At 42.7% G+C, this 17,220-nt stretch overlaps 1 long non-coding RNA gene across 1 annotated transcript in view; it reads right to left on the bottom strand.

Moving 5' to 3' along the window:
• Positions 1-8,884, bottom strand: part of LOC137208406 (uncharacterized) — a 79,182-nt gene extending 70,298 nt beyond the window's left edge. Inside the window, exon 1 of the long non-coding RNA XR_010935621.1 lies at positions 8,238-8,884. This is a non-coding gene — a long non-coding RNA (uncharacterized lncRNA). The remainder of the gene's footprint in view (positions 1-8,237) is intronic.
• Positions 8,885-17,220: the final 8,336 nt, after the last annotated feature.

Below are 17,220 nucleotides of genomic sequence, written 5' to 3'. Positions count from 1 at the left end.
GTCCAGTAGTTAAGACTTTGCCTTCCAGTGCAGGTGGTATGGGTTCAATCCCTGGTCGGAGAGCTAAGATCCCACATGCCTCTCAGCCAAAAAACCAAAACATAAAAAAAAGAAGCAATATTGTAACAAATTCAATAAAGACTTTAAAAATTGTCCACATCAAATAAATCTTTAAAAAAAAAAATAGAGAACCCCAGTTTAGTTAATCATCATTTGTTGCTCTTTCCATGCTCTCCAGCTCCTTACCTCCCTGAAGAATGGCTTAGGCAAAGCTATTTGGAGGTGCAAAGACAAACTGAGAGACCTCACTAACCAGTGTATGGACCATTATAGCTCTGGGAGTTCTGCTTCCCCAATTCACCCAAACTTTTTATAAAATGATCATAATTACTTCTCCTCCAGGAATTAAGGAAAAATCCTCCTTTTTCTCTCAGGCCCACTATTTAACACATGGATGAAATGGTCACAAGCATGATGCAAACCTTAACCTTAGCAAGAGGAGTTTGAGATTACCCCATTGCTACTTATCCTCTGACTCAGGGTGGTGGACTCCTGGGGTGGTAGTGGGGAGGGCCAAGTGCTTGTATCTTCTGATGAAATCAAATCTCTTTGTGAGAGTTTGGAAGCAGAAAAAAAAAAATCAAATAAACATTTTTCTCTGTAGGGTGCCCCCCAAAACTTCCCAAGAGTAATCCTAAAGCTTATGCAATATGTTTGTATAAATCAGTCATCATTAAAAACTGTTCAAGCAAAACTGCCAAATCGATCCTACTATCAAGTAGATTCAACAGCTTTTATCTGCCCCCAAATTCCAGTTATCTCTTACCCACCATATTCCTTCCACCCCGCCCTCTACACGCAAAAGCTTCTTCCTGCTTCTCTTGAAAGCAACAGGCTGCCACCCCCTGGCAAGAAATCATCTTGGAGAAACAAGGTTGGATCTTAAGACCCTTGAAATGAAGGAAAGAAAATGTCAGGCTAAAACGTGTCAGTTCTAAAAGGTACTAATCAGAAAGTGACCATTAGAATGTTGCCAAGATTTAGTTTCCTAGGATGGGCAAAAGAAAATATGTAAGAAAAGAAGTGAGAACATTGAGGCAGAACCTATAAGAGAAAGAATTATTCCTTGGTAATTCTGCTACTCTGAATTGAGCACTTGCAGGTACAGCATGCTTCTGCATTTCCTTCCCCCCAAGAATAAAAAAAAAAAAAACTCAGGACTGAAAAACTTTATTGCATCTATACCTCTTGAATCCCCTGCCCCGCATCACAACTTCATCAATTTTCCCACTCTGCTCAAATAGATGTAGCGATTTTGTATTTGTAACCCTGTTAAGAAGCACATTCTACAGTTTATATATGCCTATTTTACCTTCCTGCCTTGTGAACAGAAAAATCAGTTGGAAATCCCAACTAAATATGGGATTTCCCTTAAACAAAATAAGGGAACAATGTTATTCTCACTAGTAATCAGAGAAGTGAAAATTAAAACATGAAAGTACTGTTTTTCACCCAGGATGATAGTAGAAATATTTGTCACTGATAATATCAACCACGTAAATAAAGATGTAATAAGATTAGCACTTTCATACACTGTGCGCAGCAGTATAAATTGTTACTACTTTTCAGGAAAGCACAATGACATACAGAATTCACACTCTTTGACCCAGTGTGCATATTTCTTGTAATTTTCACATAAAAAAATAATGCAAGGAATAAACAAGTAATAGACACAAATATATCCATTGCAGGTTTGTTTTGAAATGACCAACTTATTTGTAACATTGCAGAGTATGCTTATGATACAATGTTAAATTTAAAAACAGGAAAACCAGCCAGAATTTTCCTGATAAGCAGTAGGAATCCATGCTGGTTAGTTTCACCCTCAAAATTATATTAAAACAACATTACAAAAGTGTTCCTGCGAAACTGCAAGAGATTCATGGAAAGGACTCTGACAAGTACTGAAAAATACAGGTTTCTGATAACTTTTCAGATCATACCACTGAACTAGGTAAGAATTTACAGAACTCTAATGAAGAAACTGATGGCTTTGCAAAACTTCTAACAAAAGATGAAGACCGGGACTTCCCTGGTGGTCCAGTGGATAAGACTCAGAGCTCCCAACGCAGGGGGCCCGAGTTCGATCCCTGATTGGGGAACTAGATCCCACATGCGGCAACTAAAAGATCCCACATGACACAATTAAGATCCTGCGTGTTGCAACTAAGACCTGGTGCAACCAAAGTAAATAAATAAATAAAAATAAATCTTAAAAAAAAAAAGATCAAGACCAACAAGAAGTAATTGTATGGGACTAAATGAACTGAGGAGAATAATTATAATATGACTTTTTTATTTGAAACATTGCTGAATTTTTTAACATTTTAGTTTTCCATATTTAAGGAAACTTTTTCTCTTAGGCTATCTATGATTCACAGCAATTTGATAAAATGTACCTTGTAAACAAAAATGAAGCATTTACTTTTTCTCTCTGCCTTATCTCTCCAGAATTTGGAAACTCTCATTTGAGTATTCTTATTTTTATGGCAGTATAGTCATTTGCATGAGTTCAATAAGAACCTGTTCTCCTTGTAACAGGACACAATCGGAAATACAGGCTACAATACCAAGAATTTGAATAGAATGTCATATTGGAGAGAGATATACAAAGACTCAGATATGACCAAACAATTTTAAGGAAGTGCTGGGAAAAATCAGCCTAGTACCTTGCTTGTAAACTTCCAGCAAAGTAACCTTAAAAAGGGCTTATATGGTCAATCATTATTCTTGCCGCATTAATGTAAATAATCAGGCCATTTCAATGTAAACAAATTAGTTTTACTATGATCATCTTTGATAAAAAGGAGGATAATTATGGAGGGAGAAATTAGTTTTGCATCTTTGTAGATATTAGGTTCTTATCCTATTAATTGTCTTTAAGGCTCTGTTATACACCTGTAAACTGGACTGGATACTAAACTCTTCTGGTTTCCTCAAATATCAGACTACAAATCTCTAAACTGTTTCCAATTTTCTCCCACCCTTTTGATTTGGAATCAGTAAGAACAAAGACTGCCCTTAAATTTCCTTGGAAGGGACTATACCGGGTCCTCCTCACTTTACCCAGATGGCAGCCAAACTTTAGAGACTCAAGCCTTAGGTGCACATCTTATAGGTAAAGAAGGCTCCACCTGACATCTAGTCCTATACAAGCGCTGGAGACTTCTGAATCAAATTCACCTGCAGGAATTGAAGCAGAAGACAGCTGAAGGAGACAGCTTTCTCAAGATGTCAGGACCAGACCTGTATACCTTTTTCCCACAGTTACTTATCTTATCCTCTCCCTTTTTTTCTTGGAAAGAAACACCCATATCTGCATTTTTCCATCTATTACAAAAGGGTGAAACTTACCTAATTGTTGGGCTTGCCACCAGAAATTTCAATCAATTCTTGACAATGGTGACCATTTAGTCCATCCTGTAACAAATTTTTTCACTTGTCACAAGTGTTACTGCTAATTTCACCCAGTGTCCCCTTGACATCAGCTACAAAGTAAGACTTTTGAAGCCTCCCACGGTCCACCCCATTAAGCCTCCATGGCCACCTTAAACAGGAACTACCCAGGGGCATACATGACTATAAGTGTGCCTCCACAGGAAGAGCCTTTCTCCTTAGGATCAGAATAAGTGCCAATGAACACATGATCAGAAATTTCTCCCTAACATTAGGAGAGCAAGACAATTCCACGGCCAAAGCAGTAGCAGGCCAAAAATGACCACGTGACTCTTTGGATAAAGTAGTTTTAGACAATGGCATGGCCCTTAATTATCTACTTGCTAAACAAGGAGGTATTTGTATGATAGAAAATACCACCTGTTGCACATGGATAAATACCTCTGGAGAGGCAGAAATTCAATTACACATGATCAGGGAACAAGTGCACTGATCACAACAAATTTCCCCTGATACTCTATGGTCTTTTGATCTGTTTATCTGGCTAACATCATACAAACTGGACTTATATTACTTTTAACTCTGCTTTGCATAATTACTGTTTTTGCACAGTTATTTTTAAGCTCTGTACCTGTTGCCTGTCAAACCTTTAGAAACGACATACCCAATAGGGTGACACTAGCTCAGTGCTTCAAGATGATCTCTAATGCTTACAACCTAGATGGGATATAGACTTTAGATGGGAAATCCCTGAGAGTTCTTCCTCATGCCCCTCCTTGTTACTCAAATGTGGCTTCAATGGTTTCCAATTGCTATGCACTTTCCCTCTGACATGAAACATGACAACCACTAAGGGTCCTTCCTGGTACCAAAGCGACAAAAACCACTAAATATGGACAACCTGACTCTTGATCAGCAATGCTTTCGAGGAAAGATCTTGACCAAAATAGGGAAATGTGAAAATAAATAAAAGAAAACTTCATTTAAAATGGAGTCAGGAAGCCCTGAAGGGAAAGCTCTCATGCATGTACCACTCGTGGCTGCCTGCATAACCAGCAGGAAGAACAACAATAAAAATCATTTTAACAAGGTCTGTTTGGATACAATTAATTCTTTGTGTAAAATTCTCTCAGTCTCAACTTCTTATCCATGATGATAAGAATACTACTTTTCTTCTAGTACAAAGGAGGACATTTTTCACATGGAAATTTCATCTCTTGCTTTTAAGCATCTCCCTGCCTCAGCAACAATGCTTTAGCCACCACTTGCAGCCAATAAGAAACTGCCACAACCTCAAATTCCTGTTCCTCTCCAATGAACTTTTATCCAAAACAACACTCCCCAAGTTCCTCCTAAACCCTCATAAAAGCTGACCTTCCCTTTGTCTATTTGGATTTGCCTATAATTCATCATAGCTTGCCTGTCACGAATTGCAATTCTCTGCTATTCCCAAGTAAACCCATTTTGCTGGTAAAATAACTGGCTATTTTATTTTTGAGGCTGACAAGTTCTATATTCACCACCCTTCCTCGGTGGTTTCCTCACTTTTGCAGTTACTCCTCACACAAACTACCAGTTTTCAAGGCATCTTGTAAAAAGCATAACATAAAGGGGAGGGGGTAGGAGGAACTGGGAGTTTGGGATTGACATATATACACTAATATGCATAAAATAGATAACTAATGAGAACCTGCTGTATATTGTAGGGAACTCCACTTTGCTGTACAGTAGAAACTAACACAACATTGTAAGACAACTATACCCCAATTAAAAAAAAAAGCGTAACATATGCATAACGTAACAGAACATAAAAATAGCTCTCCCATGGTGGGAGAGCTACTTCTTCCATTCTTGATACCATCATCAGAGGAATTCCTGGCACATGGGTTGTGTTCAATAAGTATTGATGAATCTATTTATAGTTAATGATGATTGCTATCTCTATATGCAATAGGGATGGGGTGGGTGTGCAGCTATTGGCAGGCAGCCTTTACCGCGTGACTGTTACTGGGCAACCACGACAGTGTGATAGAAGAGGTGCGGTGCAGAGCCGTTAGCAGGCCCGCTGCCACTACCATTACCAGGCAACCGTTACTATGAGACCACTAGCGCTTTAGGTGGAAGGCCCAGGTTAGGCCAAAGGTCGGGTGGGTAGCTGTCCTCCAGCAGCGGACAGTTAGGTGAGAGGCACATCGCAGCCTTCTCCCCAGGGCCCTCCAGGCCTTCCAGCCTCAGGCCAGCAGGTGTGCTGGGGGGGGGGCCTGGGGAACGGGCTGGGGGCTGTGTACTTCAGGGTTCCAGAGCCCTCGCCAAGGCCGCCCACAGTCCAGGCCCAGGCCTTAAAGTGGCAGTGAACCTCTCCCCCATCCCCGCCTCTGCAACCTAATGGCAGCGGCAGTCTGCATGGGTCTCAGTCCCTGGGACCTGGCCCCTGCCGTTTGGGCAGACTGGGGAGGCTGGGTCCTGGGGGCCTGGCTCCCTCAGTGATGATGGCTGGGTAGAGTCTAGGGACCTGTCCCTGAGGATGCCACCAGCTGACATCTACCTCCTCAGCTGGGCCTGGGCACTGGCGGGAGGACGCAGACTGGGTGCTGGATGAACGCTCCCGGGCAGGGTAACCAGCCCCCGCAGAGCCAGGACCTCGGAGGGTGAAAGTTGTGCCTTGGGACCTTGCCCTTTCTTGTCAGAACAGAGAATACGATTTGTTTGGTGGAAATTTACAGGAACACCGTGACCTGACCGTGGCCTGACCTCAAGAACAAAGGATCTGACACCAAGAAGTTTGCAACAACTTAACCACACCCCTCCCTCACCTCTCCTATAAAAGGGCTTTCTGGGAGTTCCGGGGTTTTTAAGACACGCAACACCGGTCTCCTTGCAAGGCCGTGCAATAAAACTTTCTCTCTTCCAAACGCCGATGTCTTGGTATTGTTTGGCCTCACTGTGCTTCGGGCACACGGACTTGCATTTGGTAACATATACAGCACTCTTAGCATGAGAAATGTATCATAACAACAACTCCTTAGATCTCACCCAGAAGCCCGTGAGGGTGAGTAGTGCAGAACATCTCACTGTGACAGAGAAGGAATCTGGATTCAGAGACCACATCTCAAGTCTGGTTGACAGAGCCAAACTGAGACATCTTCCTATAACAACCTCCAAGTTTCCATCTCAAATTTCTACTTGGCTGAGCTGTTACTCATCCTTCAAGAACTAGCAGATATTTGCCTCCTCTGTGACAATGACAATGCCCTAGAGAATGTGACCCCCAATCAGCTCTGTGTTCCTATCACTCTTACACATATGTTCTGCAACATTTGTCACAATGTAATGGTCTTGGGTTAGTAAGACTCTCAGACTGATAACCCTTGGGGAGCAGCTTCCCTAACTTTGTCATCTATGTCTCCCTAGTGCCCAGCACAGAGCCTGGGTACACGGTAGGAGTCTGATAAAATATGTTTGACATTTTATTTCTGTTGTACCACACCAACAAGTTAAAACCAAACCAAGATATTCATAGGATTATGTTACTCTTTAGCAAGCAATACTTGCTTGCTAAAAGGACAGCTGCACATGAATCTCACAAACATAATGTTGAGCCAAAGAGGCCAGATCCAAAATAGTACATATTTACTTGAAGTTCAAAAGTAGAGGCAAAATTAGCTGATGGTGTAAGAACTGCTATTGTGATTTGTCTTAATACAATCTGTGCCTGGACACCAAAGGGATTCACAAAAACTTTTAATGTGTTCACAAATTTCATTACCAGCTGGCAATGAGTCACAACTAAAAGTGACACCCCTCTGGGAACGTTTCTGGCAATTACATGACAACTGAAAACACCATGAAGGATACCTTTATTTGGTATTAATGTTCTCAATGCCTGGAGAACACTTTAAAATAGTCTTTACCTATGGCATCCAAGATTTTTTTTTCTCAAGAAGTTAAAATTTCTAGGATCAGCTTAAATTGTAACCGTTCTTTCAGGTTGAAAAGATGAAGAATTTTCTCAAAAACATAAAACCTCCCCGGAAAAGATCAAAGATTACTGGCTTCCACCTGCTCTGTGTCTCGCCCAAGCCTACTCATGCCTCTCTCCCCAGTTTCAGCCTGCAGGAATACAGCAATCCCTTTCCTCCATTAAAGCAGGGAGGAGGCCTATGATTTTGTTCTCTTCATTACAGGAGGTGAGGCAATGGGACAAGAGGGGGTTGTTGTCACTGGGATATCTTTTCCTAGGAGTGATCACACCAGGGAACGGCGGCTCATGCACAGGCTGGACAGTCTGACCACACTCTCCATGAGATGAGAAGATGCCACAGAGCTCCCTCCCTGTAACGCCTGTGGTGAGTTCCCACAAAAAGGGAATCTCTAAGGGCAGACTGTCCACTGGCATTCTCCTCCCCTCTGAGGGAAGAAGGTAGAAGGGGTGGGAATCCTCATCTAAATTCCCCTACAAACAGGAGAGTTTTGGGTCTAACTTAAGCCCACAAGAAAGCCCAGCAAGTAAAGTCCCTGGAAGGAAAGACAGCCTGTTGAAATTTAACTCTTTCATCTCCATAGCCCTGACACTTTGTGGCTCCCAATTTTTGGCCTGGTCTTCACACCCCTGTGAGCAGGGAGACAGGTCACACTGTCTGCTCACTGTGAAGTTTCTGTCAGGTTTGGGCTTTGGAAAGGAACATGGGGATTGGGTGGGATGGAGGTCACTTCTGTAGAAGATGGTCTCAAAGGCTCTAAGTTTGCAGCAACTCCGGAGTTTAGAAGCCCCATCTACTCACATTCTCCAGGAGATCACCGTTAACAATTTCACCCCTCACCTCTCCTCTCCTCGGGCTGCTGTCGTGGCCACAAGAGTGCACCAAGTCTAAAGACGCGTTTGGAGTCTCCCTGTCGAGAGCCAGTTCGATACTGACTAGCCTTAGCTCTCCAGCTCCAGGTGGGTGGCTTCGCCTGGGTACTGGTCCTGTGCTCCGGCTCTCGGGGGTCGCAGTCCGGGCCCTCGCCTTGGTCCCCTCAGATTAGGGAGCGCACGGAACGAGGCAAAGAAGTGGCAGGAGCCCGGCCTCTTGGCCTTGGTGAGGGACAGAAGTCCCCTGAGGGTGAGGACCCTAGGCCCGAGGGACCCAGCAGGAGCCGCCGCCGCAGGCACCCAGTACCTGGAGAACCCAGAGCCCCGTGAAGGCGAGGAGCGCGCTCGGCCCGGCTGGGGAGCCGCCGCCGGCGCCAACTTTTCCCATCGTGGGAGCGGAGAAGAGCGGAGTGGATCCCGGACCAGGGACGGCGGCGTGGGGCTCTCTGCTGGCCGGCTGTAGGGGTCAGTCTCTCAGAACCCCAGCTCCAGCCAAGTCGGGCAGCGGTGTGGATGCACCGAAGCTTCGCGGGCAGGCGGCGACCGCCAGCGAGGAGCAAGGCGTCACCACGCGGGCTGGAGCTGGGGTCTCGCGACGCTAGCCGGACGCGCCGCCTGCGGAGCGCATGCGCAGAGCCGGAGCGGCAAAAGGTCCCGCTTGGCGCCAGGCTCCCCACAGTGAGCCGGCATGGGTTGTGGACACGCTGGGTGCACCGCCGCCGCCAAGACCCCCACCCACTAGCTGGCGCACCGCCGGCCGGCTGCTCTAACCCCGCGGACTTTACAGTCTCAAAGCTGGCACTACATCGTGAGGTGGAGGCTTCCTCCTCTCTGTTTGGGGGCATCTTGACCTGACCTGGAGCACAAAGTGTGTTTCCTGGCCTGGGCAGAAAATGATGCTAATCACTGATCTTGTGTGTGCTTTGGATCCCGACTTCCGAAAGTGCTCCTCTCTCATTGTGCACCTCATCCTATTTAAAAGAACACTTTCCCACAGGCCACCTTCGCAGGTTTGTGGGTGTGTGTTTTGGCTTCCTCAAAATACTGCAAACTTCTTGAAGACAGAAAGACTAAATCGCGAGTTCCAGGAGAGAAAGCCCTGTGTTGGATTTTGCTCACCTTTGCAGCCCTACTTAGAAATATGCGGAAGGCCAAGGATGACACAGATATCCCTCGCAGGTACCAGACAACATTGATCTTGTTTTCACCTTCAGGCGGAGCCCAGAGGTGGTGATATGTGCATTTTAGTGTCTCCGAATGAACCTAAGTGGAGTTAGCCAACTTCAGCTCCAGTACTGGATATTCTGCCACTCGTTTGTACAGGATCCATATTCCAGCCACCTCTCGGCTAACTGAGCCTTAAAATGAAGGGGTTGTGTAGATGGCAAAGTCCCCTCCAGTATCTAAAGTTTTGAATTGTAGGATCATATCAGCCCAGAATCTCAACTGCTGTTTAAAGGTTCAGATGAAGATCTTTGGTGGGTGAATTTTAAAAATATGTTTTAAATTACTAAGTTTTTATTTAAAAGCCAGTCTTTTTAAAAAATCGGGATAGGGGGCTTCCCTAGTGGTGCAGTGGTTAAGAATCTGCCTGCCAATGCAGGAGACAGGGCTTCAAGCAAGCCCTGGTCCGGGAAGATCCCACATGCCGCGGAGCAACTAAGCCCGTGGGCCACAACTACTAAGCCTGAGCTCTAGAGCCTGCGTGCCATAACTACTGAAGCCCGCGTGCCTAGAGCCTGTGCTCCACAGCAAGAGAAGCCCTTGCACTGCAACAAAGAGTAGCCCCTGCTCGCTGAAACTAAAGAAAGCCCACGCACAGCAACGAAGACCCAATGCGGCCAAAAATAAATAAATTTAAAAAAAAATAGGGCTATGATAGGGAGGGTGGGAGGGCGATGCAAGAGGGAGGGGATATGGGGATATATGTATACATATAGCTGATTCACTTTGTTATACAGCAGAAATTAACACAACATTGTAAAGCAATTATGCTCCAAAAGAGATGTTCAAAAAAAAAATACGGCTAAAATGTCTTCAAATTTCTAAGTCGTCATAGACTTTGTAACATTGCTATTTGTATATAGGAATTAGAAAATAGATATCCATGACTAAATTAATGAATCTGAGAACAATTCATGCCTATTACAAAAATAATAATAATAATAATTCCTGTGTGTGTGTGTTTTCCATTGCTATTTTCATGGTAACATCACTAAAAATTTGACCCCTGTGTCTATGACAGGCCTACCTTGAAGACAACATAAGAATAGATCCTCACTGATGTTTCCAGTAGAGTTCAAGAAAACTTCTCTTGCACAAACTCTCCCAAGGTGGGATTATAACAAAGTTCCCTGAGTCATAATTCTTAAGATCACTCCAAGGTAAGTAGGAATAGAAGGAGGGCAGCCTTCTCAGCCAATGAGGTTGAATGTGTTGATATTTAATGGAGGGATGTCTAACATTAAAACAGCCTGGAATTACCTTCCAAATTTCCCTTTTTTGTCCCTTGAATAATGTCTCATCCTTGGAGCCTAGCTCTGTACCCTTCCATAAAGATAACAATATCTGGTGGGATGTGGCCTCTAGATAGGAGAAAGGACAGTGGAGATTCTCCCTCACCCTAGATTACAAGTGTTCTTTGTGAAATCCAGGCTAAGCCATTCCCTTCTACTCAGAAAGCTTTCCAGAATCATTTTCTTTTTTAAAAAAATTAATTAATTAATTAATTTAATTAATTTATTTTTGGCCGCATTGGCTCTTCCTTGCTGCGTGCGTGCTTTCTCCAGTTGCGGCGAGCGGAGGCTGCACTTCGTTGCGGTGCGGTGGCTTCTCATTGCGGTGGCTTCTCTTGTTGCGGAGCATGGGCTCTAGGCACGCGGGCTTCCGTAGTTGTAGCTCGCGGGCTCCAGAGCGTAGGCCCAGTAGTTGTGGCACCTGGGCTTCATTGCTCTGCGACGTGCGGGAACCTCCCGGACCAGGGCGCTTGAACCCTTGTCCCCTGCAATGGAAGGCGGATTCTTTCTCACTGCTGTGGCCGCTCCCTGCTGTAGCCTCTCCGGTTGCGGAGCACAGGCTCCGGACGCGCAGGCCCAGCGGCCACGGCTCACGGGCCCAGCCGCTCCGCGGCATGTGGGATCTTCCCGGACCGCGGCACAAACCCGTACCCACTGCATCGGCAGGCGGACTCTCAACCACTGCGCCACCAGGGAAGCCCCAGAATCATTTTCTTAATGCCTTCTCTTCAAGTCCAGCTTACCTCCTTTCCAACCTGGGTAAGTATGCTGGAGTTCCTCCAAGAGAGGAAAAGCAGATTAAAGAGTAGAACCCAGATAGATACCTAGTCAAACATAGGACTGGGAAAAGCATATATAAAGTGGGTAGGAGAGAAGAAATCAGAATATTTGAAGGCTATGAGCCAATACTTATTTGCCTTAATGTGCTTACATTTCAACTTAGGACTGTTACTGCCTTAAATTATTTTTCCAACCTGAAGTACTTCCTGCAGAAACTTGGTGAAAATACAGCTGATTTTTCTCCCCATTAAGGTTACATTTCCTTTCTTCCTGAACTTCCTCCCTAAGCTCCTTGGAATGGGGAAGTTTGAGATCCATTTGAGAGGAATTCACTAAGGCTTCATCATTTTTTTCATCTCCAGTTTTAGTTTTCCATTTGAAGAAGGGTTTAATCAGAAAGATCTAGATTAAATTAGTTCCAAGGTTGGTTTGTGGTCTGCTTGGGTTTTGTGTGTGTGTGTGTGTGTGTGTGTGTGTGTGGTTACTACTATTACACTACCTTTTAATTCATAGATCTCTGCTCCCCTCTGCCCACTGTCAACAGGAAGTGGTTAAAAAACACCACAAATTCCCCAAATACATCTCCTTTAACAAAACTACCAAAGAAATAGCCTAATCAGGTAGAGAAGTGAACTAATATAATCAAGTAGTTTCTAATCCACCCTTTCCTTAAGAGTTTTGAACAGATCCCACTGACGGGATGCTAGAAGGATGAGCTCTCCAGTGGGTGGGGGAGGGGGAGGGGAAGTTGATGTCAGCGGCCAGGCAGTGAGTATAGATAGGTGGTTCCTACAAGAAATCTGAAGACTCTAAACATGAAAAATATATCTCACCTCTTTCTCCTTATCATGTCTACCCTAGCAGCTTCCACACTACTGTCCCTGCTTCTCTGATATTCCCTCTCTATTTCTTCTGTATAAAATTCATTCGCAAAGTGGGTTTATACACCCAGCAGGACCAGACAGTGACACAGTGGGGGGGGAGAAGGTGGAAAATAATTTGTTTTTATATATCCTTAGTTTTTATATTCAAAAGCAAGCATGTCCATACTGTACTTTAAATACTCCCTTTGTGACCATAACAAGTTGAGTTTATCTTTTTACTGAAGTTCCTTATATAATTATACTTTTGTTATTTCAATAATTCCGTTTTCTTTATAGTATTTTAATAGACATGTTTTAGAGCAGTTTTAAGTTTATCACAAAATTGAATGGAAGGTACAGAGATTTCCCATATAGCCCCTGCCCCTGCACAAGCTTGGCCCATTATCAACATCCCCCAGCAGAGTGGTACATTTGCTACAGTTGATGAACCTATATTGACACATCATAATCACCCAAAGTCCATAATTTACATTACAGTTCATTCTTGGTGTTGTACATTCTGTGGGTTTGGACAAATGTATAATGACATGTATCCATCATTATGTCAATAGTATTGTACAGAGTAGTTTCACTACCATAAAAATCCTCTGTGCTCAGCCTGTTTATCCCTCCCCACCCCCAACTTGATAGTATTTTTATTAGTCATTTCACCCTCGTTGGGAATGTGACTCTGCTGCCACCTGACACAGTTGACCCTTGAAAAACATGGCTTTGAACAACATGGCTTTGAACTGTGCAGGTCCATTTATACAAGGATTTTTTCCAATAGTAAGTACTGCAGTACTACATGATCCACGGTTGGTTAAATCTGCCAATTTGGAAGTATGAATACAGGAAAACCACGTATGTGAAGGGCCGACCATAAGTTATAGGCAGATTTTCAACTGCAGGAAGTGTTGGCTCCCCTAACCACCACGTTGTTCAAGGGTCAACTGTATATTAACATAAAGGTTCAATTCATTTGCCAATTATCAAGGATTATAATGTCTAATTACAAATTAGATGCTACTTTCTTTATTTGCTCATTTATTTGAAATCCTTTTTCATGTAATTACCTCCAAAAGTGCATACTTTTCATTACTTATTTTTGCTGATGGGTTAACAAACAAAGCAGTAATTTGAAAATTATAACCATCTAACATCTACATTTAACAAAGACTCCACACTCTAAGGGATATGATTAAGTTGACAGCAGTTAAAAACTACAGCACAAACGCTTCACTGAAAGATACATTATGATTTTAATAAATTTCTAAAATGAGATAAACAGATCTTTAAAGGTTCTTTCCTACTTTGAAGTTTTATAAATCACAATTAGAGAACAAGTTTAAATGAATTTATCTTTATATGAAGGTTATTGGGAAATTTTTAAGATTCTGGGATATTTTTAGGGAAACAAATTTGGTGAACATCTGTTTTGTGCCAGGAGCATTCTGTCTTTATTTTATTTCGTATTTTTAACAACTCTGATCTATGGCACTTTCACTCCCACTTGACAGATGAGATAACCAAGGCTTTGAGTGATTAAGTAATTTTCCTAAGCCAGATGGAGGGGGGCATTCCAGGCAAAGGGACCAGCTTGTGTTGTGCAGAAGCTGAGGTCAAAGGCACACGGGGAGATGGAGGAAGTTAAAGGAAGGCCTTATGGCTGGAGCATGGGGATGGGGGAGAGTCCAATCTGCGGCCCAGGAGGCAGGCAGTGCAGCTCAGGAAGGGGTTAATGGCAAATGTTAAGGAGAGACTTCTTTGTATCTTCTTCACACTCACTGTAGTGTGAGGAATGGATTTGAGGGGTGATTACAAGAGTCAAGGAGAAAGCATGTGGCTTTGTGAGAGACTTAGGGAAGAGTGATAGGCACCAGTTACTGACTGCAGGGTGATGCGGGTGATGAGGGAATGAAGATGAGGGAGTGATTTCCAAGCTTCAGACTTGCTCACCTGTGTGGAATGTAATACTCTTCCTTAGGACAAGGAGTACCAAGAGAAGAACCACTCACAGGATTTTGTGGGTTTGTTCTAAGACGTGGTGGGGTGCATTTGAAATATACAGAATAGGTTGTAGGGTGTAGGGGTATGGAGTTCAATTGGAAATATCTGGGCCAAAGGTCTAAGTTTAGGAGTAAAAGTGAAGACCATTAAATATTTACTGCAGTGTTTCCCAAGCTGTACCTTGGACCTTCTAAATTAGGGGCCCCCACAAATCCATCCTGTCACTCAGTGTTCTCAGACCTTCCTGTGCATTGGAGTCACCTGGGTGTAGCAGAGCAGACAAACACAGTGTGTGCCAGCGGAGCGCCTGGGGTTGAACCCTGGCCCTGGAGCTAGTGATGTACACTTGAGCAAATGATCAACCTATTTAGCTGTTAGTCTCCTTCTGTGTAAAATGGGAACAATAGTATCTACTGCACAATGTTTCGTAAAGATTAGATAAGTTAATATACATAAAGCTCTAAAAATGATACCCGATACATCATAAGGACTCAATACGTGTTAGTTATCATAATTTTCTGGGAAGCTTTCTAAGATGGGGATTCATGGATCCCAACCATTTGTCTGGGATTTAGTTCACACTGTATCTCAACTTATGTCCTTTCAGTCTGTGCCATATTTATATTATCCCTCATTAATTATTTATATCAAAGTAATACAGGCTCATGGTTAAATAAAAATTTTATTCAAATAAAAATTCAAGATGATTAAATAAAAATTCAAAATTCATGGTTATCATAAAAAGCAACAGCTTTTGATCTCACTGCTCCTCACCTGAAACCTCCCTTCCTAGAAATAAACAATTTTAGTCATTTTCCTGGTTTCAGTTTTCTGATGGTTGTTATAGCCATAGTTCTTAAGTATTAAATTCATGCCAGTGTACCATCATTTATCCCCTTTATATGTACATTGCCTTTGCTTTCTGTAGTTTTTGCATCTCTTCTTTTCACAATTCTTCTAGTTGTTATTCTGTCTCAGCCTTGTATCCCAAAGGAGCACAGTGAAAGGAGAAGGACATCTTTCTGCCTTCCCTTCTCAAGTCCCAGGGCTCCATAGAATCAGTGGCCTTCCAGAGAGAGAGCATTGCCCTGAGGCCAAAGTCAGCCTTGAATCCCTCACCAGCAGGGGGCCAAACCTGGGATTCCCCATGTGACTGCTTTTAGAGGGTTGTTTACTTATCTCATTGAAGGATGCAATTTCGAAAAGATTCCCAGTACTGTGCATTACAAAAAATTTGTAAGAACACGCAAAGTAGCTTGGTGCTCATCTCAGGCAAAATTTGATGACCTTAAGCTACAGTAAGACTTTCTTTGGCAAAAACGTGTCTTTCCTTTTTGCCAGCATGCTGCCTGCCACTTTATTTACCTACGTGAACATGCATAACTGCACCTGTTAAAATAAATGGGACAAAACATGAATGTCATTGCTTTAGCCTGCGACATTTGGGCTTTGTTCTTTGAAGCAATCATTCACAGAATGCAACATTTCACCTGTTTCCTTACAGCAATGAATGACAATTTAGTTTAAAGTGATGTTCCCATTCTCATTTGGAGTTACAAAGAAGGGACCTCTTAGGATATTTGAAGTGTTTCCTGGGAGGAATTTCCGCTCAGCTTGCAGAAGAAAACATTCAGGTGAATGCATAAGAGTATGAGTTAATTAGTAGGAAGGAGGCATCCAACAAGACATCTCTGCTTACCAAATACAGGTAAATGCAGGGAAACACTTTTCATTTGATTTCAAGAAAAACTTTTTGTTGAGTACAAAATTTATTTTACATTGTCCTGCTACAGAGTTAGCAAAAAGAGCATCCAAATTTAAAAGCATTATTTTGGGACAGAATAGAAATGGAAGGATAAATTATTTGCTGTAAATTTTGCCTTTTCAGCTATGTGTTTATAAAACTGTTATTGTGACAAAGTCTCACCTCCCCTCTAATTTCAGAAAGGCTGTCAGAAAAAAAAAAATCTGTTCATTTTATGTCTAGGAGGAAGCACATAGTAAGAAATAATGATGCAATCTTCCATTTGGATAGTGTTTTTAGCTTTTCAAAACACTTTGCTCTCCTATTTGAATCTCATGAGAACTCCATGAAAATGTGGGGCTGGTGTAAGTGTCTGTATTTTTCAGATGAGGAAACTGAGCCCAGAATGTGAATGATGGGTCCATATTGTCTTTCATAGGGGCTGCACCAATTTATATTAACATTCACAGCATGCAAGAGTTCCCTTTTCCCCACATCGTCACCAGCATTTGTTTTGGATCCTACAGCTTTACTAAATTTATTTATTCGTTCTAACAGTTTTTGGTGGAGCCTACAGGATTTTCTCTATATAAGACCATGTCATCAGCAAACAGAAACAGTTTTACTTCTATCTTTCTGATTTGGATGCTTTTCATTTCTTTTTCTTGCCTGATTGTTCTAAGACTTCCAGGACTATGCTGAATAGGAGTGGTAAGAGTGAGCATCCTTGTCTTGTTCTTGATCTTAGAGGAAAGCTTTCAACCTTTCTCCTTTCATCATGTGTATAATATTAGATGTGGGCTTGTCATAATATGGCCTTACTATTTTGAGGTATGTTCCTTCATAATGAAGGATGTTGAATTTCGTCAAATGCTTTTTCTGTGTCTATTGAGATGATCATATTTTTTTCTTTAATTCTATTAATAGGATGTATCATATTTATTGATTGTGTGTGTTGAGCCATCCTTGCATCCCAGGGATAAATCCCACTTGATAATC

Source organism: Pseudorca crassidens, chromosome 16, assembly GCF_039906515.1.
Source record: "Pseudorca crassidens isolate mPseCra1 chromosome 16, mPseCra1.hap1, whole genome shotgun sequence".
NCBI classification, from domain to species: domain Eukaryota; kingdom Metazoa; phylum Chordata; class Mammalia; order Artiodactyla; family Delphinidae; genus Pseudorca; species Pseudorca crassidens.
The sequence above is the reverse complement of the archived record's forward strand: the minus strand, read 5'-3'. Positions and strand labels throughout refer to the sequence as shown.